Source organism: Schistocerca americana, chromosome 8 (genome assembly GCF_021461395.2).
Source record: "Schistocerca americana isolate TAMUIC-IGC-003095 chromosome 8, iqSchAmer2.1, whole genome shotgun sequence".
NCBI classification, from domain to species: Eukaryota; Metazoa; Arthropoda; class Insecta; order Orthoptera; family Acrididae; genus Schistocerca; species Schistocerca americana.
In genome coordinates this window covers 95,270,140-95,288,153 of record NC_060126.1, presented here as the reverse complement: position 1 = coordinate 95,288,153, position 18,014 = coordinate 95,270,140, and the positions used below count along the sequence as shown (strand labels likewise).

General features: G+C 53.2%; 59 non-coding genes across 59 annotated transcripts; 24 read left to right on the top strand and 35 right to left on the bottom strand.

Moving 5' to 3' along the window:
- Nucleotides 1-36: 36 nt before the first annotated feature.
- On the top strand, nt 37-108 carry Trnam-cau. Its single transcript has one exon. It is a non-coding gene; the product is annotated as a tRNA-Met (tRNA).
- A 245-nt stretch (nt 109-353) lies between these two features.
- Trnad-guc lies at nt 354-425 on the bottom strand. Its single transcript has one exon. It is a non-coding gene; the product is annotated as a tRNA-Asp (tRNA).
- A 107-nt stretch (nt 426-532) lies between these two features.
- Nucleotides 533-604, bottom strand: Trnad-guc. Its single transcript has one exon. It is a non-coding gene; the product is annotated as a tRNA-Asp (tRNA).
- A 107-nt stretch (nt 605-711) lies between these two features.
- Nucleotides 712-803, bottom strand: Trnai-uau. Its single transcript is given in 2 exon segments — nt 712-747; nt 766-803. It is a non-coding gene; the product is annotated as a tRNA-Ile (tRNA).
- A 378-nt stretch (nt 804-1,181) lies between these two features.
- Trnar-acg lies at nt 1,182-1,254 on the top strand. The gene has a single exon. It is a non-coding gene; the product is annotated as a tRNA-Arg (tRNA).
- Nucleotides 1,255-1,541: 287 nt separating this feature from the next.
- On the top strand, nt 1,542-1,613 carry Trnam-cau. Its single transcript has one exon. It is a non-coding gene; the product is annotated as a tRNA-Met (tRNA).
- Nucleotides 1,614-1,858: 245 nt separating this feature from the next.
- On the bottom strand, nt 1,859-1,930 carry Trnad-guc. Its single transcript has one exon. It is a non-coding gene; the product is annotated as a tRNA-Asp (tRNA).
- A 107-nt stretch (nt 1,931-2,037) lies between these two features.
- Nucleotides 2,038-2,109, bottom strand: Trnad-guc. The gene has a single exon. It is a non-coding gene; the product is annotated as a tRNA-Asp (tRNA).
- A 107-nt stretch (nt 2,110-2,216) lies between these two features.
- Trnai-uau lies at nt 2,217-2,308 on the bottom strand. Its single transcript is given in 2 exon segments — nt 2,217-2,252; nt 2,271-2,308. It is a non-coding gene; the product is annotated as a tRNA-Ile (tRNA).
- A 378-nt stretch (nt 2,309-2,686) lies between these two features.
- Trnar-acg lies at nt 2,687-2,759 on the top strand. The gene has a single exon. It is a non-coding gene; the product is annotated as a tRNA-Arg (tRNA).
- A 287-nt stretch (nt 2,760-3,046) lies between these two features.
- Trnam-cau lies at nt 3,047-3,118 on the top strand. Its single transcript has one exon. It is a non-coding gene; the product is annotated as a tRNA-Met (tRNA).
- A 245-nt stretch (nt 3,119-3,363) lies between these two features.
- On the bottom strand, nt 3,364-3,435 carry Trnad-guc. Its single transcript has one exon. It is a non-coding gene; the product is annotated as a tRNA-Asp (tRNA).
- Nucleotides 3,436-3,542: 107 nt separating this feature from the next.
- Nucleotides 3,543-3,614, bottom strand: Trnad-guc. Its single transcript has one exon. It is a non-coding gene; the product is annotated as a tRNA-Asp (tRNA).
- A 107-nt stretch (nt 3,615-3,721) lies between these two features.
- Nucleotides 3,722-3,813, bottom strand: Trnai-uau. Its single transcript is given in 2 exon segments — nt 3,722-3,757; nt 3,776-3,813. It is a non-coding gene; the product is annotated as a tRNA-Ile (tRNA).
- A 378-nt stretch (nt 3,814-4,191) lies between these two features.
- Trnar-acg lies at nt 4,192-4,264 on the top strand. Its single transcript has one exon. It is a non-coding gene; the product is annotated as a tRNA-Arg (tRNA).
- Nucleotides 4,265-4,551: 287 nt separating this feature from the next.
- Trnam-cau lies at nt 4,552-4,623 on the top strand. The gene has a single exon. It is a non-coding gene; the product is annotated as a tRNA-Met (tRNA).
- Nucleotides 4,624-4,868: 245 nt separating this feature from the next.
- Trnad-guc lies at nt 4,869-4,940 on the bottom strand. The gene has a single exon. It is a non-coding gene; the product is annotated as a tRNA-Asp (tRNA).
- A 107-nt stretch (nt 4,941-5,047) lies between these two features.
- On the bottom strand, nt 5,048-5,119 carry Trnad-guc. Its single transcript has one exon. It is a non-coding gene; the product is annotated as a tRNA-Asp (tRNA).
- A 107-nt stretch (nt 5,120-5,226) lies between these two features.
- Trnai-uau lies at nt 5,227-5,318 on the bottom strand. The gene is given in 2 exon segments: nt 5,227-5,262; nt 5,281-5,318. It is a non-coding gene; the product is annotated as a tRNA-Ile (tRNA).
- A 378-nt stretch (nt 5,319-5,696) lies between these two features.
- Nucleotides 5,697-5,769, top strand: Trnar-acg. The gene has a single exon. It is a non-coding gene; the product is annotated as a tRNA-Arg (tRNA).
- Nucleotides 5,770-6,056: 287 nt separating this feature from the next.
- Nucleotides 6,057-6,128, top strand: Trnam-cau. Its single transcript has one exon. It is a non-coding gene; the product is annotated as a tRNA-Met (tRNA).
- A 245-nt stretch (nt 6,129-6,373) lies between these two features.
- Trnad-guc lies at nt 6,374-6,445 on the bottom strand. The gene has a single exon. It is a non-coding gene; the product is annotated as a tRNA-Asp (tRNA).
- A 107-nt stretch (nt 6,446-6,552) lies between these two features.
- Trnad-guc lies at nt 6,553-6,624 on the bottom strand. The gene has a single exon. It is a non-coding gene; the product is annotated as a tRNA-Asp (tRNA).
- Nucleotides 6,625-6,731: 107 nt separating this feature from the next.
- Trnai-uau lies at nt 6,732-6,823 on the bottom strand. The gene is given in 2 exon segments: nt 6,732-6,767; nt 6,786-6,823. It is a non-coding gene; the product is annotated as a tRNA-Ile (tRNA).
- Nucleotides 6,824-7,201: 378 nt separating this feature from the next.
- On the top strand, nt 7,202-7,274 carry Trnar-acg. Its single transcript has one exon. It is a non-coding gene; the product is annotated as a tRNA-Arg (tRNA).
- A 287-nt stretch (nt 7,275-7,561) lies between these two features.
- Nucleotides 7,562-7,633, top strand: Trnam-cau. Its single transcript has one exon. It is a non-coding gene; the product is annotated as a tRNA-Met (tRNA).
- A 245-nt stretch (nt 7,634-7,878) lies between these two features.
- Trnad-guc lies at nt 7,879-7,950 on the bottom strand. Its single transcript has one exon. It is a non-coding gene; the product is annotated as a tRNA-Asp (tRNA).
- A 107-nt stretch (nt 7,951-8,057) lies between these two features.
- Nucleotides 8,058-8,129, bottom strand: Trnad-guc. The gene has a single exon. It is a non-coding gene; the product is annotated as a tRNA-Asp (tRNA).
- Nucleotides 8,130-8,706: 577 nt separating this feature from the next.
- Trnar-acg lies at nt 8,707-8,779 on the top strand. The gene has a single exon. It is a non-coding gene; the product is annotated as a tRNA-Arg (tRNA).
- Nucleotides 8,780-9,066: 287 nt separating this feature from the next.
- Nucleotides 9,067-9,138, top strand: Trnam-cau. The gene has a single exon. It is a non-coding gene; the product is annotated as a tRNA-Met (tRNA).
- Nucleotides 9,139-9,383: 245 nt separating this feature from the next.
- Nucleotides 9,384-9,455, bottom strand: Trnad-guc. Its single transcript has one exon. It is a non-coding gene; the product is annotated as a tRNA-Asp (tRNA).
- A 107-nt stretch (nt 9,456-9,562) lies between these two features.
- Trnad-guc lies at nt 9,563-9,634 on the bottom strand. The gene has a single exon. It is a non-coding gene; the product is annotated as a tRNA-Asp (tRNA).
- Nucleotides 9,635-9,741: 107 nt separating this feature from the next.
- Trnai-uau lies at nt 9,742-9,833 on the bottom strand. Its single transcript is given in 2 exon segments — nt 9,742-9,777; nt 9,796-9,833. It is a non-coding gene; the product is annotated as a tRNA-Ile (tRNA).
- A 378-nt stretch (nt 9,834-10,211) lies between these two features.
- Trnar-acg lies at nt 10,212-10,284 on the top strand. Its single transcript has one exon. It is a non-coding gene; the product is annotated as a tRNA-Arg (tRNA).
- A 287-nt stretch (nt 10,285-10,571) lies between these two features.
- Nucleotides 10,572-10,643, top strand: Trnam-cau. The gene has a single exon. It is a non-coding gene; the product is annotated as a tRNA-Met (tRNA).
- A 245-nt stretch (nt 10,644-10,888) lies between these two features.
- Nucleotides 10,889-10,960, bottom strand: Trnad-guc. Its single transcript has one exon. It is a non-coding gene; the product is annotated as a tRNA-Asp (tRNA).
- A 107-nt stretch (nt 10,961-11,067) lies between these two features.
- Trnad-guc lies at nt 11,068-11,139 on the bottom strand. Its single transcript has one exon. It is a non-coding gene; the product is annotated as a tRNA-Asp (tRNA).
- A 107-nt stretch (nt 11,140-11,246) lies between these two features.
- Trnai-uau lies at nt 11,247-11,338 on the bottom strand. The gene is given in 2 exon segments: nt 11,247-11,282; nt 11,301-11,338. It is a non-coding gene; the product is annotated as a tRNA-Ile (tRNA).
- Nucleotides 11,339-11,716: 378 nt separating this feature from the next.
- Trnar-acg lies at nt 11,717-11,789 on the top strand. Its single transcript has one exon. It is a non-coding gene; the product is annotated as a tRNA-Arg (tRNA).
- Nucleotides 11,790-12,076: 287 nt separating this feature from the next.
- Nucleotides 12,077-12,148, top strand: Trnam-cau. Its single transcript has one exon. It is a non-coding gene; the product is annotated as a tRNA-Met (tRNA).
- A 245-nt stretch (nt 12,149-12,393) lies between these two features.
- On the bottom strand, nt 12,394-12,465 carry Trnad-guc. The gene has a single exon. It is a non-coding gene; the product is annotated as a tRNA-Asp (tRNA).
- Nucleotides 12,466-12,572: 107 nt separating this feature from the next.
- On the bottom strand, nt 12,573-12,644 carry Trnad-guc. Its single transcript has one exon. It is a non-coding gene; the product is annotated as a tRNA-Asp (tRNA).
- A 107-nt stretch (nt 12,645-12,751) lies between these two features.
- On the bottom strand, nt 12,752-12,843 carry Trnai-uau. The gene is given in 2 exon segments: nt 12,752-12,787; nt 12,806-12,843. It is a non-coding gene; the product is annotated as a tRNA-Ile (tRNA).
- A 378-nt stretch (nt 12,844-13,221) lies between these two features.
- On the top strand, nt 13,222-13,294 carry Trnar-acg. Its single transcript has one exon. It is a non-coding gene; the product is annotated as a tRNA-Arg (tRNA).
- A 287-nt stretch (nt 13,295-13,581) lies between these two features.
- Trnam-cau lies at nt 13,582-13,653 on the top strand. Its single transcript has one exon. It is a non-coding gene; the product is annotated as a tRNA-Met (tRNA).
- A 245-nt stretch (nt 13,654-13,898) lies between these two features.
- Trnad-guc lies at nt 13,899-13,970 on the bottom strand. Its single transcript has one exon. It is a non-coding gene; the product is annotated as a tRNA-Asp (tRNA).
- Nucleotides 13,971-14,077: 107 nt separating this feature from the next.
- On the bottom strand, nt 14,078-14,149 carry Trnad-guc. The gene has a single exon. It is a non-coding gene; the product is annotated as a tRNA-Asp (tRNA).
- Nucleotides 14,150-14,256: 107 nt separating this feature from the next.
- Trnai-uau lies at nt 14,257-14,348 on the bottom strand. Its single transcript is given in 2 exon segments — nt 14,257-14,292; nt 14,311-14,348. It is a non-coding gene; the product is annotated as a tRNA-Ile (tRNA).
- A 378-nt stretch (nt 14,349-14,726) lies between these two features.
- Nucleotides 14,727-14,799, top strand: Trnar-acg. Its single transcript has one exon. It is a non-coding gene; the product is annotated as a tRNA-Arg (tRNA).
- A 287-nt stretch (nt 14,800-15,086) lies between these two features.
- Nucleotides 15,087-15,158, top strand: Trnam-cau. The gene has a single exon. It is a non-coding gene; the product is annotated as a tRNA-Met (tRNA).
- Nucleotides 15,159-15,403: 245 nt separating this feature from the next.
- On the bottom strand, nt 15,404-15,475 carry Trnad-guc. The gene has a single exon. It is a non-coding gene; the product is annotated as a tRNA-Asp (tRNA).
- A 107-nt stretch (nt 15,476-15,582) lies between these two features.
- On the bottom strand, nt 15,583-15,654 carry Trnad-guc. The gene has a single exon. It is a non-coding gene; the product is annotated as a tRNA-Asp (tRNA).
- Nucleotides 15,655-15,761: 107 nt separating this feature from the next.
- Trnai-uau lies at nt 15,762-15,853 on the bottom strand. The gene is given in 2 exon segments: nt 15,762-15,797; nt 15,816-15,853. It is a non-coding gene; the product is annotated as a tRNA-Ile (tRNA).
- A 378-nt stretch (nt 15,854-16,231) lies between these two features.
- Trnar-acg lies at nt 16,232-16,304 on the top strand. Its single transcript has one exon. It is a non-coding gene; the product is annotated as a tRNA-Arg (tRNA).
- A 287-nt stretch (nt 16,305-16,591) lies between these two features.
- Trnam-cau lies at nt 16,592-16,663 on the top strand. Its single transcript has one exon. It is a non-coding gene; the product is annotated as a tRNA-Met (tRNA).
- A 245-nt stretch (nt 16,664-16,908) lies between these two features.
- On the bottom strand, nt 16,909-16,980 carry Trnad-guc. The gene has a single exon. It is a non-coding gene; the product is annotated as a tRNA-Asp (tRNA).
- Nucleotides 16,981-17,087: 107 nt separating this feature from the next.
- Nucleotides 17,088-17,159, bottom strand: Trnad-guc. Its single transcript has one exon. It is a non-coding gene; the product is annotated as a tRNA-Asp (tRNA).
- Nucleotides 17,160-17,266: 107 nt separating this feature from the next.
- Trnai-uau lies at nt 17,267-17,358 on the bottom strand. Its single transcript is given in 2 exon segments — nt 17,267-17,302; nt 17,321-17,358. It is a non-coding gene; the product is annotated as a tRNA-Ile (tRNA).
- A 378-nt stretch (nt 17,359-17,736) lies between these two features.
- Trnar-acg lies at nt 17,737-17,809 on the top strand. Its single transcript has one exon. It is a non-coding gene; the product is annotated as a tRNA-Arg (tRNA).
- Nucleotides 17,810-18,014: the final 205 nt, after the last annotated feature.

The following is an 18,014-nucleotide window of genomic DNA, read 5'->3' as shown; positions in this document are numbered from 1 at the left end:
CACGTCACGTGGCGAAGAGCCGGCGCAACCCCAGGCAGCAGAGTGGCGCAGTGGAAGCGTGCTGGGCCCATAACCCAGAGGTCCGTGGATCGAAACCACGCTCTGCTAAAATTATTTCTTTTGCGGACTGTGCCGAGCTCGATTATTACGCCCACAGCGTCGGCTGGGGTGCTTTGATACAGCGTTAACAGCATACCCCGCAATTCTGAAATGTGAAGAATGCGAGAACCACTTCCTAAGTTGTAGCATTTTTTAAGATTTTGCGCCAACTACACTCCACGATCGCAAAGTTAATGCTCTTACGACCCACATACGCGCAACACTCGAACAGGGTTGTGAGATAAAAATCGCATCTCCCCGGCGGGGAATCGAACCCCGGTCTCCCGCGTGACAGGCGGGGATACTAACCACTATACTACCGAGGATGCGCTGTAGACAGGTGCCTGTGTGCGAGAGATATGGTGCTAGTAGCCGCAAACGACCTACACTAAGTTCGGCGAGTGATAGAGCAGCAATTACAAATCGGATGTGCCTCCCCGGCGGGGAATCGAACCCCGGTCTCCCGCGTGACAGGCGGGGATACTAACCACTATACTACCGAGGAAGACGCAGCTAGCGTCTCGAATGCACAATTATGTTACTCAAATAGCTGATACATCTCAAACCTAGCCTCCTGTTGCTGTCAGAGACAGCTGCTAAGAAATAAAAGTATGCCCCAGGTGAGGCTCGAACTCACAACCCCGGCATTGCTCACGGCTACTGCCTTATAAGTACCGTGCGCTAACCAATTGCGCCACTGGGGCTACAACAGAGTGCATTCAGTTAGCGGTATTCACTTTGCTGCAAACCAGTGGTGGCCACAGAAACATACGATCGCCACCTGATGCCATACTGCGACTTTGGCACCTGACTACCAATGCTTCGTGCTATTCTTGTTTCATATGCTACGCTTACATGCACATCAACCGGCTCTCGTCGTCGAGAAAACGTGGGAAAACGCGCGCCTTGCCTTCTGCTACCTGTCGAACAGCGAGAGCAGATGCGTGGCAAGCTCTAAGCTCTGCAGGCGCACTGCGGCCACGCAGCTGCACGAAAGGTACCTTCCTTGGGAGCTTGCTCAGCCATGGAGAACACGTTTCTTAGCGAATTGCACTTGTCTCGTAGAAAGAAATGCTGCCACTGGCCCTGTGGCGCAACGGATAACGCGTCTGACTACGGATCAGAAGATTCCAGGTTCGAATCCTGGCAGGGTCGGCGTTTTGTTAGTTGCCGACGCGTAGCTGGGCAGTGGATTTCGTATGTCGCCGCACCGTGGAGTGCTTTGTTGCTCCTGTGCATCTCGCAGCTGCATGTCGAGTCGATCGTGGTAAATATCGCTGCCTGCAAGCGTCAGCGTAGCGTCAGTCGAGCAAAGTCGAGACAAGTCAAGCTGAGAGCTGTAGGAGATGATACGCAATTAAATACAGGCGTGTGAAAGCGACGCAGACAACACTTTCCAAGTGTCCCACGTCACGTGGCGAAGAGCCGGCGCAACCCCAGGCAGCAGAGTGGCGCAGTGGAAGCGTGCTGGGCCCATAACCCAGAGGTCCGTGGATCGAAACCACGCTCTGCTAAAATTATTTCTTTTGCGGACTGTGCCGAGCTCGATTATTACGCCCACAGCGTCGGCTGGGGTGCTTTGATACAGCGTTAACAGCATACCCCGCAATTCTGAAATGTGAAGAATGCGAGAACCACTTCCTAAGTTGTAGCATTTTTTAAGATTTTGCGCCAACTACACTCCACGATCGCAAAGTTAATGCTCTTACGACCCACATACGCGCAACACTCGAACAGGGTTGTGAGATAAAAATCGCATCTCCCCGGCGGGGAATCGAACCCCGGTCTCCCGCGTGACAGGCGGGGATACTAACCACTATACTACCGAGGATGCGCTGTAGACAGGTGCCTGTGTGCGAGAGATATGGTGCTAGTAGCCGCAAACGACCTACACTAAGTTCGGCGAGTGATAGAGCAGCAATTACAAATCGGATGTGCCTCCCCGGCGGGGAATCGAACCCCGGTCTCCCGCGTGACAGGCGGGGATACTAACCACTATACTACCGAGGAAGACGCAGCTAGCGTCTCGAATGCACAATTATGTTACTCAAATAGCTGATACATCTCAAACCTAGCCTCCTGTTGCTGTCAGAGACAGCTGCTAAGAAATAAAAGTATGCCCCAGGTGAGGCTCGAACTCACAACCCCGGCATTGCTCACGGCTACTGCCTTATAAGTACCGTGCGCTAACCAATTGCGCCACTGGGGCTACAACAGAGTGCTTTCAGTTAGCGGTATTCACTTTGCTGCAAACCAGTGGTGGCCACAGAAACATACGATCGCCACCTGATGCCATACTGCGACTTTGGCACCTGACTACCAATGCTTCGTGCTATTCTTGTTTCATATGCTACGCTTACATGCACATCAACCGGCTCTCGTCGTCGAGAAAACGTGGGAAAACGCGCGCCTTGCCTTCTGCTACCTGTCGAACAGCGAGAGCAGATGCGTGGCAAGCTCTAAGCTCTGCAGGCGCACTGCGGCCACGCAGCTGCACGAAAGGTACCTTCCTTGGGAGCTTGCTCAGCCATGGAGAACACGTTTCTTAGCGAACTGCACTTGTCTCGTAGAAAGAAATGCTGCCACTGGCCCTGTGGCGCAACGGATAACGCGTCTGACTACGGATCAGAAGATTCCAGGTTCGAATCCTGGCAGGGTCGGCGTTTTGTTAGTTGCCGACGCGTAGCTGGGCAGTGGATTTCGTATGTCGCCGCACCGTGGAGTGCTTTGTTGCTCCTGTGCATCTCGCAGCTGCATGTCGAGTCGATCGTGGTAAATATCGCTGCCTGCAAGCGTCAGCGTAGCGTCAGTCGAGCAAAGTCGAGACAAGTCAAGCTGAGAGCTGTAGGAGATGATACGCAATTAAATACAGGCGTGTGAAAGCGACGCAGACAACACTTTCCAAGTGTCCCACGTCACGTGGCGAAGAGCCGGCGCAACCCCAGGCAGCAGAGTGGCGCAGTGGAAGCGTGCTGGGCCCATAACCCAGAGGTCCGTGGATCGAAACCACGCTCTGCTAAAATTATTTCTTTTGCGGACTGTGCCGAGCTCGATTATTACGCCCACAGCGTCGGCTGGGGTGCTTTGATACAGCGTTAACAGCATACCCCGCAATTCTGAAATGTGAAGAATGCGAGAACCACTTCCTAAGTTGTAGCATTTTTTAAGATTTTGCGCCAACTACACTCCACGATCGCAAAGTTAATGCTCTTACGACCCACATACGCGCAACACTCGAACAGGGTTGTGAGATAAAAATCGCATCTCCCCGGCGGGGAATCGAACCCCGGTCTCCCGCGTGACAGGCGGGGATACTAACCACTATACTACCGAGGATGCGCTGTAGACAGGTGCCTGTGTGCGAGAGATATGGTGCTAGTAGCCGCAAACGACCTACACTAAGTTCGGCGAGTGATAGAGCAGCAATTACAAATCGGATGTGCCTCCCCGGCGGGGAATCGAACCCCGGTCTCCCGCGTGACAGGCGGGGATACTAACCACTATACTACCGAGGAAGACGCAGCTAGCGTCTCGAATGCACAATTATGTTACTCAAATAGCTGATACATCTCAAACCTAGCCTCCTGTTGCTGTCAGAGACAGCTGCTAAGAAATAAAAGTATGCCCCAGGTGAGGCTCGAACTCACAACCCCGGCATTGCTCACGGCTACTGCCTTATAAGTACCGTGCGCTAACCAATTGCGCCACTGGGGCTACAACAGAGTGCTTTCAGTTAGCGGTATTCACTTTGCTGCAAACCAGTGGTGGCCACAGAAACATACGATCGCCACCTGATGCCATACTGCGACTTTGGCACCTGACTACCAATGCTTCGTGCTATTCTTGTTTCATATGCTACGCTTACATGCACATCAACCGGCTCTCGTCGTCGAGAAAACGTGGGAAAACGCGCGCCTTGCCTTCTGCTACCTGTCGAACAGCGAGAGCAGATGCGTGGCAAGCTCTAAGCTCTGCAGGCGCACTGCGGCCACGCAGCTGCACGAAAGGTACCTTCCTTGGGAGCTTGCTCAGCCATGGAGAACACGTTTCTTAGCGAATTGCACTTGTCTCGTAGAAAGAAATGCTGCCACTGGCCCTGTGGCGCAACGGATAACGCGTCTGACTACGGATCAGAAGATTCCAGGTTCGAATCCTGGCAGGGTCGGCGTTTTGTTAGTTGCCGACGCGTAGCTGGGCAGTGGATTTCGTATGTCGCCGCACCGTGGAGTGCTTTGTTGCTCCTGTGCATCTCGCAGCTGCATGTCGAGTCGATCGTGGTAAATATCGCTGCCTGCAAGCGTCAGCGTAGCGTCAGTCGAGCAAAGTCGAGACAAGTCAAGCTGAGAGCTGTAGGAGATGATACGCAATTAAATACAGGCGTGTGAAAGCGACGCAGACAACACTTTCCAAGTGTCCCACGTCACGTGGCGAAGAGCCGGCGCAACCCCAGGCAGCAGAGTGGCGCAGTGGAAGCGTGCTGGGCCCATAACCCAGAGGTCCGTGGATCGAAACCACGCTCTGCTAAAATTATTTCTTTTGCGGACTGTGCCGAGCTCGATTATTACGCCCACAGCGTCGGCTGGGGTGCTTTGATACAGCGTTAACAGCATACCCCGCAATTCTGAAATGTGAAGAATGCGAGAACCACTTCCTAAGTTGTAGCATTTTTTAAGATTTTGCGCCAACTACACTCCACGATCGCAAAGTTAATGCTCTTACGACCCACATACGCGCAACACTCGAACAGGGTTGTGAGATAAAAATCGCATCTCCCCGGCGGGGAATCGAACCCCGGTCTCCCGCGTGACAGGCGGGGATACTAACCACTATACTACCGAGGATGCGCTGTAGACAGGTGCCTGTGTGCGAGAGATATGGTGCTAGTAGCCGCAAACGACCTACACTAAGTTCGGCGAGTGATAGAGCAGCAATTACAAATCGGATGTGCCTCCCCGGCGGGGAATCGAACCCCGGTCTCCCGCGTGACAGGCGGGGATACTAACCACTATACTACCGAGGAAGACGCAGCTAGCGTCTCGAATGCACAATTATGTTACTCAAATAGCTGATACATCTCAAACCTAGCCTCCTGTTGCTGTCAGAGACAGCTGCTAAGAAATAAAAGTATGCCCCAGGTGAGGCTCGAACTCACAACCCCGGCATTGCTCACGGCTACTGCCTTATAAGTACCGTGCGCTAACCAATTGCGCCACTGGGGCTACAACAGAGTGCTTTCAGTTAGCGGTATTCACTTTGCTGCAAACCAGTGGTGGCCACAGAAACATACGATCGCCACCTGATGCCATACTGCGACTTTGGCACCTGACTACCAATGCTTCGTGCTATTCTTGTTTCATATGCTACGCTTACATGCACATCAACCGGCTCTCGTCGTCGAGAAAACGTGGGAAAACGCGCGCCTTGCCTTCTGCTACCTGTCGAACAGCGAGAGCAGATGCGTGGCAAGCTCTAAGCTCTGCAGGCGCACTGCGGCCACGCAGCTGCACGAAAGGTACCTTCCTTGGGAGCTTGCTCAGCCATGGAGAACACGTTTCTTAGCGAATTGCACTTGTCTCGTAGAAAGAAATGCTGCCACTGGCCCTGTGGCGCAACGGATAACGCGTCTGACTACGGATCAGAAGATTCCAGGTTCGAATCCTGGCAGGGTCGGCGTTTTGTTAGTTGCCGACGCGTAGCTGGGCAGTGGATTTCGTATGTCGCCGCACCGTGGAGTGCTTTGTTGCTCCTGTGCATCTCGCAGCTGCATGTCGAGTCGATCGTGGTAAATATCGCTGCCTGCAAGCGTCAGCGTAGCGTCAGTCGAGCAAAGTCGAGACAAGTCAAGCTGAGAGCTGTAGGAGATGATACGCAATTAAATACAGGCGTGTGAAAGCGACGCAGACAACACTTTCCAAGTGTCCCACGTCACGTGGCGAAGAGCCGGCGCAACCCCAGGCAGCAGAGTGGCGCAGTGGAAGCGTGCTGGGCCCATAACCCAGAGGTCCGTGGATCGAAACCACGCTCTGCTAAAATTATTTCTTTTGCGGACTGTGCCGAGCTCGATTATTACGCCCACAGCGTCGGCTGGGGTGCTTTGATACAGCGTTAACAGCATACCCCGCAATTCTGAAATGTGAAGAATGCGAGAACCACTTCCTAAGTTGTAGCATTTTTTAAGATTTTGCGCCAACTACACTCCACGATCGCAAAGTTAATGCTCTTACGACCCACATACGCGCAACACTCGAACAGGGTTGTGAGATAAAAATCGCATCTCCCCGGCGGGGAATCGAACCCCGGTCTCCCGCGTGACAGGCGGGGATACTAACCACTATACTACCGAGGATGCGCTGTAGACAGGTGCCTGTGTGCGAGAGATATGGTGCTAGTAGCCGCAAACGACCTACACTAAGTTCGGCGAGTGATAGAGCAGCAATTACAAATCGGATGTGCCTCCCCGGCGGGGAATCGAACCCCGGTCTCCCGCGTGACAGGCGGGGATACTAACCACTATACTACCGAGGAAGACGCAGCTAGCGTCTCGAATGCACAATTATGTTACTCAAATAGCTGATACATCTCAAACCTAGCCTCCTGTTGCTGTCAGAGACAGCTGCTAAGAAATAAAAGTATGCCCCAGGTGAGGCTCGAACTCACAACCCCGGCATTGCTCACGGCTACTGCCTTATAAGTACCGTGCGCTAACCAATTGCGCCACTGGGGCTACAACAGAGTGCTTTCAGTTAGCGGTATTCACTTTGCTGCAAACCAGTGGTGGCCACAGAAACATACGATCGCCACCTGATGCCATACTGCGACTTTGGCACCTGACTACCAATGCTTCGTGCTATTCTTGTTTCATATGCTACGCTTACATGCACATCAACCGGCTCTCGTCGTCGAGAAAACGTGGGAAAACGCGCGCCTTGCCTTCTGCTACCTGTCGAACAGCGAGAGCAGATGCGTGGCAAGCTCTAAGCTCTGCAGGCGCACTGCGGCCACGCAGCTGCACGAAAGGTACCTTCCTTGGGAGCTTGCTCAGCCATGGAGAACACGTTTCTTAGCGAATTGCACTTGTCTCGTAGAAAGAAATGCTGCCACTGGCCCTGTGGCGCAACGGATAACGCGTCTGACTACGGATCAGAAGATTCCAGGTTCGAATCCTGGCAGGGTCGGCGTTTTGTTAGTTGCCGACGCGTAGCTGGGCAGTGGATTTCGTATGTCGCCGCACCGTGGAGTGCTTTGTTGCTCCTGTGCATCTCGCAGCTGCATGTCGAGTCGATCGTGGTAAATATCGCTGCCTGCAAGCGTCAGCGTAGCGTCAGTCGAGCAAAGTCGAGACAAGTCAAGCTGAGAGCTGTAGGAGATGATACGCAATTAAATACAGGCGTGTGAAAGCGACGCAGACAACACTTTCCAAGTGTCCCACGTCACGTGGCGAAGAGCCGGCGCAACCCCAGGCAGCAGAGTGGCGCAGTGGAAGCGTGCTGGGCCCATAACCCAGAGGTCCGTGGATCGAAACCACGCTCTGCTAAAATTATTTCTTTTGCGGACTGTGCCGAGCTCGATTATTACGCCCACAGCGTCGGCTGGGGTGCTTTGATACAGCGTTAACAGCATACCCCGCAATTCTGAAATGTGAAGAATGCGAGAACCACTTCCTAAGTTGTAGCATTTTTTAAGATTTTGCGCCAACTACACTCCACGATCGCAAAGTTAATGCTCTTACGACCCACATACGCGCAACACTCGAACAGGGTTGTGAGATAAAAATCGCATCTCCCCGGCGGGGAATCGAACCCCGGTCTCCCGCGTGACAGGCGGGGATACTAACCACTATACTACCGAGGATGCGCTGTAGACAGGTGCCTGTGTGCGAGAGATATGGTGCTAGTAGCCGCAAACGACCTACACTAAGTTCGGCGAGTGATAGAGCAGCAATTACAAATCGGATGTGCCTCCCCGGCGGGGAATCGAACCCCGGTCTCCCGCGTGACAGGCGGGGATACTAACCACTATACTACCGAGGAAGACGCAGCTAGCGTCTCGAATGCACAATTATGTTACTCAAATAGCTGATACATCTCAAACCTAGCCTCCTGTTGCTGTCAGAGACAGCTGCTAAGAAATAAAAGTATGCCCCAGGTGAGGCTCGAACTCACAACCCCCGCATTGCTCACGGCTACTGCCTTATAAGTACCGTTCGCTAACCAATTGCGCCACTGGGGCTACAACAGAGTGCTTTCAGTTAGCGGTATTCACTTTGCTGCAAACCAGTGGTGGCCACAGAAACATACGATCGCCACCTGATGCCATACTGCGACTTTGGCACCTGACTACCAATGCTTCGTGCTATTCTTGTTTCATATGCTACGCTTACATGCACATCAACCGGCTCTCGTCGTCGAGAAAACGTGGGAAAACGCGCGCCTTGCCTTCTGCTACCTGTCGAACAGCGAGAGCAGATGCGTGGCAAGCTCTAAGCTCTGCAGGCGCACTGCGGCCACGCAGCTGCACGAAAGGTACCTTCCTTGGGAGCTTGCTCAGCCATGGAGAACACGTTTCTTAGCGAATTGCACTTGTCTCGTAGAAAGAAATGCTGCCACTGGCCCTGTGGCGCAACGGATAACGCGTCTGACTACGGATCAGAAGATTCCAGGTTCGAATCCTGGCAGGGTCGGCGTTTTGTTAGTTGCCGACGCGTAGCTGGGCAGTGGATTTCGTATGTCGCCGCACCGTGGAGTGCTTTGTTGCTCCTGTGCATCTCGCAGCTGCATGTCGAGTCGATCGTGGTAAATATCGCTGCCTGCAAGCGTCAGCGTAGCGTCAGTCGAGCAAAGTCGAGACAAGTCAAGCTGAGAGCTGTAGGAGATGATACGCAATTAAATACAGGCGTGTGAAAGCGACGCAGACAACACTTTCCAAGTGTCCCACGTCACGTGGCGAAGAGCCGGCGCAACCCCAGGCAGCAGAGTGGCGCAGTGGAAGCGTGCTGGGCCCATAACCCAGAGGTCCGTGGATCGAAACCACGCTCTGCTAAAATTATTTCTTTTGCGGACTGTGCCGAGCTCGATTATTACGCCCACAGCGTCGGCTGGGGTGCTTTGATACAGCGTTAACAGCATACCCCGCAATTCTGAAATGTGAAGAATGCGAGAACCACTTCCTAAGTTGTAGCATTTTTTAAGATTTTGCGCCAACTACACTCCACGATCGCAAAGTTAATGCTCTTACGACCCACATACGCGCAACACTCGAACAGGGTTGTGAGATAAAAATCGCATCTCCCCGGCGGGGAATCGAACCCCGGTCTCCCGCGTGACAGGCGGGGATACTAACCACTATACTACCGAGGATGCGCTGTAGACAGGTGCCTGTGTGCGAGAGATATGGTGCTAGTAGCCGCAAACGACCTACACTAAGTTCGGCGAGTGATAGAGCAGCAATTACAAATCGGATGTGCCTCCCCGGCGGGGAATCGAACCCCGGTCTCCCGCGTGACAGGCGGGGATACTAACCACTATACTACCGAGGAAGACGCAGCTAGCGTCTCGAATGCACAATTATGTTACTCAAATAGCTGATACATCTCAAACCTAGCCTCCTGTTGCTGTCAGAGACAGCTGCTAAGAAATAAAAGTATGCCCCAGGTGAGGCTCGAACTCACAACCCCGGCATTGCTCACGGCTACTGCCTTATAAGTACCGTGCGCTAACCAATTGCGCCACTGGGGCTACAACAGAGTGCTTTCAGTTAGCGGTATTCACTTTGCTGCAAACCAGTGGTGGCCACAGAAACATACGATCGCCACCTGATGCCATACTGCGACTTTGGCACCTGACTACCAATGCTTCGTGCTATTCTTGTTTCATATGCTACGCTTACATGCACATCAACCGGCTCTCGTCGTCGAGAAAACGTGGGAAAACGCGCGCCTTGCCTTCTGCTACCTGTCGAACAGCGAGAGCAGATGCGTGGCAAGCTCTAAGCTCTGCAGGCGCACTGCGGCCACGCAGCTGCACGAAAGGTACCTTCCTTGGGAGCTTGCTCAGCCATGGAGAACACGTTTCTTAGCGAACTGCACTTGTCTCGTAGAAAGAAATGCTGCCACTGGCCCTGTGGCGCAACGGATAACGCGTCTGACTACGGATCAGAAGATTCCAGGTTCGAATCCTGGCAGGGTCGGCGTTTCGTTAGTTGCCGACGCGTAGCTGGGCAGTGGATTTCGTATGTCGCCGCACCGTGGAGTGCTTTGTTGCTCCTGTGCATCTCGCAGCTGCATGTCGAGTCGATCGTGGTAAATATCGCTGCCTGCAAGCGTCAGCGTAGCGTCAGTCGAGCAAAGTCGAGACAAGTCAAGCTGAGAGCTGTAGGAGATGATACGCAATTAAATACAGGCGTGTGAAAGCGACGCAGACAACACTTTCCAAGTGTCCCACGTCACGTGGCGAAGAGCCGGCGCAACCCCAGGCAGCAGAGTGGCGCAGTGGAAGCGTGCTGGGCCCATAACCCAGAGGTCCGTGGATCGAAACCACGCTCTGCTAAAATTATTTCTTTTGCGGACTGTGCCGAGCTCGATTATTACGCCCACAGCGTCGGCTGGGGTGCTTTGATACAGCGTTAACAGCATACCCCGCAATTCTGAAATGTGAAGAATGCGAGAACCACTTCCTAAGTTGTAGCATTTTTTAAGATTTTGCGCCAACTACACTCCACGATCGCAAAGTTAATGCTCTTACGACCCACATACGCGCAACACTCGAACAGGGTTGTGAGATAAAAATCGCATCTCCCCGGCGGGGAATCGAACCCCGGTCTCCCGCGTGACAGGCGGGGATACTAACCACTATACTACCGAGGATGCGCTGTACACAGGTGCCTGTGTGCGAGAGATATGGTGCTAGTAGCCGCAAACGACCTACACTAAGTTCGGCGAGTGATAGAGCAGCAATTACAAATCGGATGTGCCTCCCCGGCGGGGAATCGAACCCCGGTCTCCCGCGTGACAGGCGGGGATACTAACCACTATACTACCGAGGAAGACGCAGCTAGCGTCTCGAATGCACAATTATGTTACTCAAATAGCTGATACATCTCAAACCTAGCCTCCTGTTGCTGTCAGAGACAGCTGCTAAGAAATAAAAGTATGCCCCAGGTGAGGCTCGAACTCACAACCCCGGCATTGCTCACGGCTACTGCCTTATAAGTACCGTTCGCTAACCAATTGCGCCACTGGGGCTACAACAGAGTGCTTTCAGTTAGCGGTATTCACTTTGCTGCAAACCAGTGGTGGCCACAGAAACATACGATCGCCACCTGATGCCATACTGCGACTTTGGCACCTGACTACCAATGCTTCGTGCTATTCTTGTTTCATATGCTACGCTTACATGCACATCAACCGGCTCTCGTCGTCGAGAAAACGTGGGAAAACGCGCGCCTTGCCTTCTGCTACCTGTCGAACAGCGAGAGCAGATGCGTGGCAAGCTCTAAGCTCTGCAGGCGCACTGCGGCCACGCAGCTGCACGAAAGGTACCTTCCTTGGGAGCTTGCTCAGCCATGGAGAACACGTTTCTTAGCGAATTGCACTTGTCTCGTAGAAAGAAATGCTGCCACTGGCCCTGTGGCGCAACGGATAACGCGTCTGACTACGGATCAGAAGATTCCAGGTTCGAATCCTGGCAGGGTCGGCGTTTTGTTAGTTGCCGACGCGTAGCTGGGCAGTGGATTTCGTATGTCGCCGCACCGTGGAGTGCTTTGTTGCTCCTGTGCATCTCGCAGCTGCATGTCGAGTCGATCGTGGTAAATATCGCTGCCTGCAAGCGTCAGCGTAGCGTCAGTCGAGCAAAGTCGAGACAAGTCAAGCTGAGAGCTGTAGGAGATGATACGCAATTAAATACAGGCGTGTGAAAGCGACGCAGACAACACTTTCCAAGTGTCCCACGTCACGTGGCGAAGAGCCGGCGCAACCCCAGGCAGCAGAGTGGCGCAGTGGAAGCGTGCTGGGCCCATAACCCAGAGGTCCGTGGATCGAAACCACGCTCTGCTAAAATTATTTCTTTTGCGGACTGTGCCGAGCTCGATTATTACGCCCACAGCGTCGGCTGGGGTGCTTTGATACAGCGTTAACAGCATACCCCGCAATTCTGAAATGTGAAGAATGCGAGAACCACTTCCTAAGTTGTAGCATTTTTTAAGATTTTGCGCCAACTACACTCCACGATCGCAAAGTTAATGCTCTTACGACCCACATACGCGCAACACTCGAACAGGGTTGTGAGATAAGAATCGCATCTCCCCGGCGGGGAATCGAACCCCGGTCTCCCGCGTGACAGGCGGGGATACTAACCACTATACTACCGAGGATGCGCTGTAGACAGGTGCCTGTGTGCGAGAGATATGGTGCTAGTAGCCGCAAACGACCTACACTAAGTTCGGCGAGTGATAGAGCAGCAATTACAAATCGGATGTGCCTCCCCGGCGGGGAATCGAACCCCGGTCTCCCGCGTGACAGGCGGGGATACTAACCACTATACTACCGAGGAAGACGCAGCTAGCGTCTCGAATGCACAATTATGTTACTCAAATAGCTGATACATCTCAAACCTAGCCTCCTGTTGCTGTCAGAGACAGCTGCTAAGAAATAAAAGTATGCCCCAGGTGAGGCTCGAACTCACAACCCCGGCATTGCTCACGGCTACTGCCTTATAAGTACCGTTCGCTAACCAATTGCGCCACTGGGGCTACAACAGAGTGCTTTCAGTTAGCGGTATTCACTTTGCTGCAAACCAGTGGTGGCCACAGAAACATACGATCGCCACCTGATGCCATACTGCGACTTTGGCACCTGACTACCAATGCTTCGTGCTATTCTTGTTTCATATGCTACGCTTACATGCACATCAACCGGCTCTCGTCGTCGAGAAAACGTGGGAAAACGCGCGCCTTGCCTTCTGCTACCTGTCGAACAGCGAGAGCAGATGCGTGGCAAGCTCTAAGCTCTGCAGGCGCACTGCGGCCACGCAGCTGCACGAAAGGTACCTTCCTTGGGAGCTTGCTCAGCCATGGAGAACACGTTTCTTAGCGAATTGCACTTGTCTCGTAGAAAGAAATGCTGCCACTGGCCCTGTGGCGCAACGGATAACGCGTCTGACTACGGATCAGAAGATTCCAGGTTCGAATCCTGGCAGGGTCGGCGTTTTGTTAGTTGCCGACGCGTAGCTGGGCAGTGGATTTCGTATGTCGCCGCACCGTGGAGTGCTTTGTTGCTCCTGTGCATCTCGCAGCTGCATGTCGAGTCGATCGTGGTAAATATCGCTGCCTGCAAGCGTCAGCGTAGCGTCAGTCGAGCAAAGTCGAGACAAGTCAAGCTGAGAGCTGTAGGAGATGATACGCAATTAAATACAGGCGTGTGAAAGCGACGCAGACAACACTTTCCAAGTGTCCCACGTCACGTGGCGAAGAGCCGGCGCAACCCCAGGCAGCAGAGTGGCGCAGTGGAAGCGTGCTGGGCCCATAACCCAGAGGTCCGTGGATCGAAACCACGCTCTGCTAAAATTATTTCTTTTGCGGACTGTGCCGAGCTCGATTATTACGCCCACAGCGTCGGCTGGGGTGCTTTGATACAGCGTTAACAGCATACCCCGCAATTCTGAAATGTGAAGAATGCGAGAACCACTTCCTAAGTTGTAGCATTTTTTAAGATTTTGCGCCAACTACACTCCACGATCGCAAAGTTAATGCTCTTACGACCCACATACGCGCAACACTCGAACAGGGTTGTGAGATAAAAATCGCATCTCCCCGGCGGGGAATCGAACCCCGGTCTCCCGCGTGACAGGCGGGGATACTAACCACTATACTACCGAGGATGCGCTGTAGACAGGTGCCTGTGTGCGAGAGATATGGTGCTAGTAGCCGCAAACGACCTACACTAAGTTCGGCGAGTGATAGAGCAGCAATTACAAATCGGATGTGCCTCCCCGGCGGGGAATCGAACCCCGGTCTCCCGCGTGACAGGCGGGGATACTAACCACTATACTACCGAGGAAGACGCAGCTAGCGTCTCGAATGCACAATTATGTTACTCAAATAGCTGATACATCTCAAACCTAGCCTCCTGTTGCTGTCAGAGACAGCTGCTAAGAAATAAAAGTATGCCCCAGGTGAGGCTCGAACTCACAACCCCGGCATTGCTCACGGCTACTGCCTTATAAGTACCGTGCGCTAACCAATTGCGCCACTGGGGCTACAACAGAGTGCTTTCAGTTAGCGGTATTCACTTTGCTGCAAACCAGTGGTGGCCACAGAAACATACGATCGCCACCTGATGCCATACTGCGACTTTGGCACCTGACTACCAATGCTTCGTGCTATTCTTGTTTCATATGCTACGCTTACATGCACATCAACCGGCTCTCGTCGTCGAGAAAACGTGGGAAAACGCGCGCCTTGCCTTCTGCTACCTGTCGAACAGCGAGAGCAGATGCGTGGCAAGCTCTAAGCTCTGCAGGCGCACTGCGGCCACGCAGCTGCACGAAAGGTACCTTCCTTGGGAGCTTGCTCAGCCATGGAGAACACGTTTCTTAGCGAATTGCACTTGTCTCGTAGAAAGAAATGCTGCCACTGGCCCTGTGGCGCAACGGATAACGCGTCTGACTACGGATCAGAAGATTCCAGGTTCGAATCCTGGCAGGGTCGGCGTTTTGTTAGTTGCCGACGCGTAGCTGGGCAGTGGATTTCGTATGTCGCCGCACCGTGGAGTGCTTTGTTGCTCCTGTGCATCTCGCAGCTGCATGTCGATTCGATCGTGGTAAATATCGCTGCCTGCAAGCGTCAGCGTAGCGTCAGTCGAGCAAAGTCGAGACAAGTCAAGCTGAGAGCTGTAGGAGATGATACGCAATTAAATACAGGCGTGTGAAAGCGACGCAGACAACACTTTCCAAGTGTCCCACGTCACGTGGCGAAGAGCCGGCGCAACCCCAGGCAGCAGAGTGGCGCAGTGGAAGCGTGCTGGGCCCATAACCCAGAGGTCCGTGGATCGAAACCACGCTCTGCTAAAATTATTTCTTTTGCGGACTGTGCCGAGCTCGATTATTACGCCCACAGCGTCGGCTGGGGTGCTTTGATACAGCGTTAACAGCATACCCCGCAATTCTGAAATGTGAAGAATGCGAGAACCACTTCCTAAGTTGTAGCATTTTTTAAGATTTTGCGCCAACTACACTCCACGATCGCAAAGTTAATGCTCTTACGACCCACATACGCGCAACACTCGAACAGGGTTGTGAGATAAAAATCGCATCTCCCCGGCGGGGAATCGAACCCCGGTCTCCCGCGTGACAGGCGGGGATACTAACCACTATACTACCGAGGATGCGCTGTAGACAGGTGCCTGTGTGCGAGAGATATGGTGCTAGTAGCCGCAAACGACCTACACTAAGTTCGGCGAGTGATAGAGCAGCAATTACAAATCGGATGTGCCTCCCCGGCGGGGAATCGAACCCCGGTCTCCCGCGTGACAGGCGGGGATACTAACCACTATACTACCGAGGAAGACGCAGCTAGCGTCTCGAATGCACAATTATGTTACTCAAATAGCTGATACATCTCAAACCTAGCCTCCTGTTGCTGTCAGAGACAGCTGCTAAGAAATAAAAGTATGCCCCAGGTGAGGCTCGAACTCACAACCCCGGCATTGCTCACGGCTACTGCCTTATAAGTACCGTGCGCTAACCAATTGCGCCACTGGGGCTACAACAGAGTGCTTTCAGTTAGCGGTATTCACTTTGCTGCAAACCAGTGGTGGCCACAGAAACATACGATCGCCACCTGATGCCATACTGCGACTTTGGCACCTGACTACCAATGCTTCGTGCTATTCTTGTTTCATATGCTACGCTTACATGCACATCAACCGGCTCTCGTCGTCGAGAAAACGTGGGAAAACGCGCGCCTTGCCTTCTGCTACCTGTCGAACAGCGAGAGCAGATGCGTGGCAAGCTCTAAGCTCTGCAGGCGCACTGCGGCCACGCAGCTGCACGAAAGGTACCTTCCTTGGGAGCTTGCTCAGCCATGGAGAACACGTTTCTTAGCGAATTGCACTTGTCTCGTAGAAAGAAATGCTGCCACTGGCCCTGTGGCGCAACGGATAACGCGTCTGACTACGGATCAGAAGATTCCAGGTTCGAATCCTGGCAGGGTCGGCGTTTTGTTAGTTGCCGACGCGTAGCTGGGCTGTGGATTTCGTATGTCGCCGCACCGTGGAGTGCTTTGTTGCTCCTGTGCATCTCGCAGCTGCATGTCGAGTCGATCGTGGTAAATATCGCTGCCTGCAAGCGTCAGCGTAGCGTCAGTCGAGCAAAGTCGAGACAAGTCAAGCTGAGAGCTGTAGGAGATGATACGCAATTAAATACAGGCGTGTGAAAGCGACGCAGACAACACTTTCCAAGTGTCCCACGTCACGTGGCGAAGAGCCGGCGCAACCCCAGGCAGCAGAGTGGCGCAGTGGAAGCGTGCTGGGCCCATAACCCAGAGGTCCGTGGATCGAAACCACGCTCTGCTAAAATTATTTCTTTTGCGGACTGTGCCGAGCTCGATTATTACGCCCACAGCGTCGGCTGGGGTGCTTTGATACAGCGTTAACAGCATACCCCGCAATTCTGAAATGTGAAGAATGCGAGAACCACTTCCTAAGTTGTAGCATTTTTTAAGATTTTGCGCCAACTACACTCCACGATCGCAAAGTTAATGCTCTTACGACCCACATACGCGCAACACTCGAACAGGGTTGTGAGATAAAAATCGCATCTCCCCGGCGGGGAATCGAACCCCGGTCTCCCGCGTGACAGGCGGGGATACTAACCACTATACTACCGAGGATGCGCTGTACACAGGTGCCTGTGTGCGAGAGATATGGTGCTAGTAGCCGCAAACGACCTACACTAAGTTCGGCGAGTGATAGAGCAGCAATTACAAATCGGATGTGCCTCCCCGGCGGGGAATCGAACCCCGGTCTCCCGCGTGACAGGCGGGGATACTAACCACTATACTACCGAGGAAGACGCAGCTAGCGTCTCGAATGCACAATTATGTTACTCAAATAGCTGATACATCTCAAACCTAGCCTCCTGTTGCTGTCAGAGACAGCTGCTAAGAAATAAAAGTATGCCCCAGGTGAGGCTCGAACTCACAACCCCGGCATTGCTCACGGCTACTGCCTTATAAGTACCGTGCGCTAACCAATTGCGCCACTGGGGCTACAACAGAGTGCTTTCAGTTAGCGGTATTCACTTTGCTGCAAACCAGTGGTGGCCACAGAAACATACGATCGCCACCTGATGCCATACTGCGACTTTGGCACCTGACTACCAATGCTTCGTGCTATTCTTGTTTCATATGCTACGCTTACATGCACATCAACCGGCTCTCGTCGTCGAGAAAACGTGGGAAAACGCGCGCCTTGCCTTCTGCTACCTGTCGAACAGCGAGAGCAGATGCGTGGCAAGCTCTAAGCTCTGCAGGCGCACTGCGGCCACGCAGCTGCACGAAAGGTACCTTCCTTGGGAGCTTGCTCAGCCATGGAGAACACGTTTCTTAGCGAATTGCACTTGTCTCGTAGAAAGAAATGCTGCCACTGGCCCTGTGGCGCAACGGATAACGCGTCTGACTACGGATCAGAAGATTCCAGGTTCGAATCCTGGCAGGGTCGGCGTTTTGTTAGTTGCCGACGCGTAGCTGGGCAGTGGATTTCGTATGTCGCCGCACCGTGGAGTGCTTTGTTGCTCCTGTGCATCTCGCAGCTGCATGTCGAGTCGATCGTGGTAAATATCGCTGCCTGCAAGCGTCAGCGTAGCGTCAGTCGAGCAAAGTCGAGACAAGTCAAGCTGAGAGCTGTAGGAGATGATACGCAATTA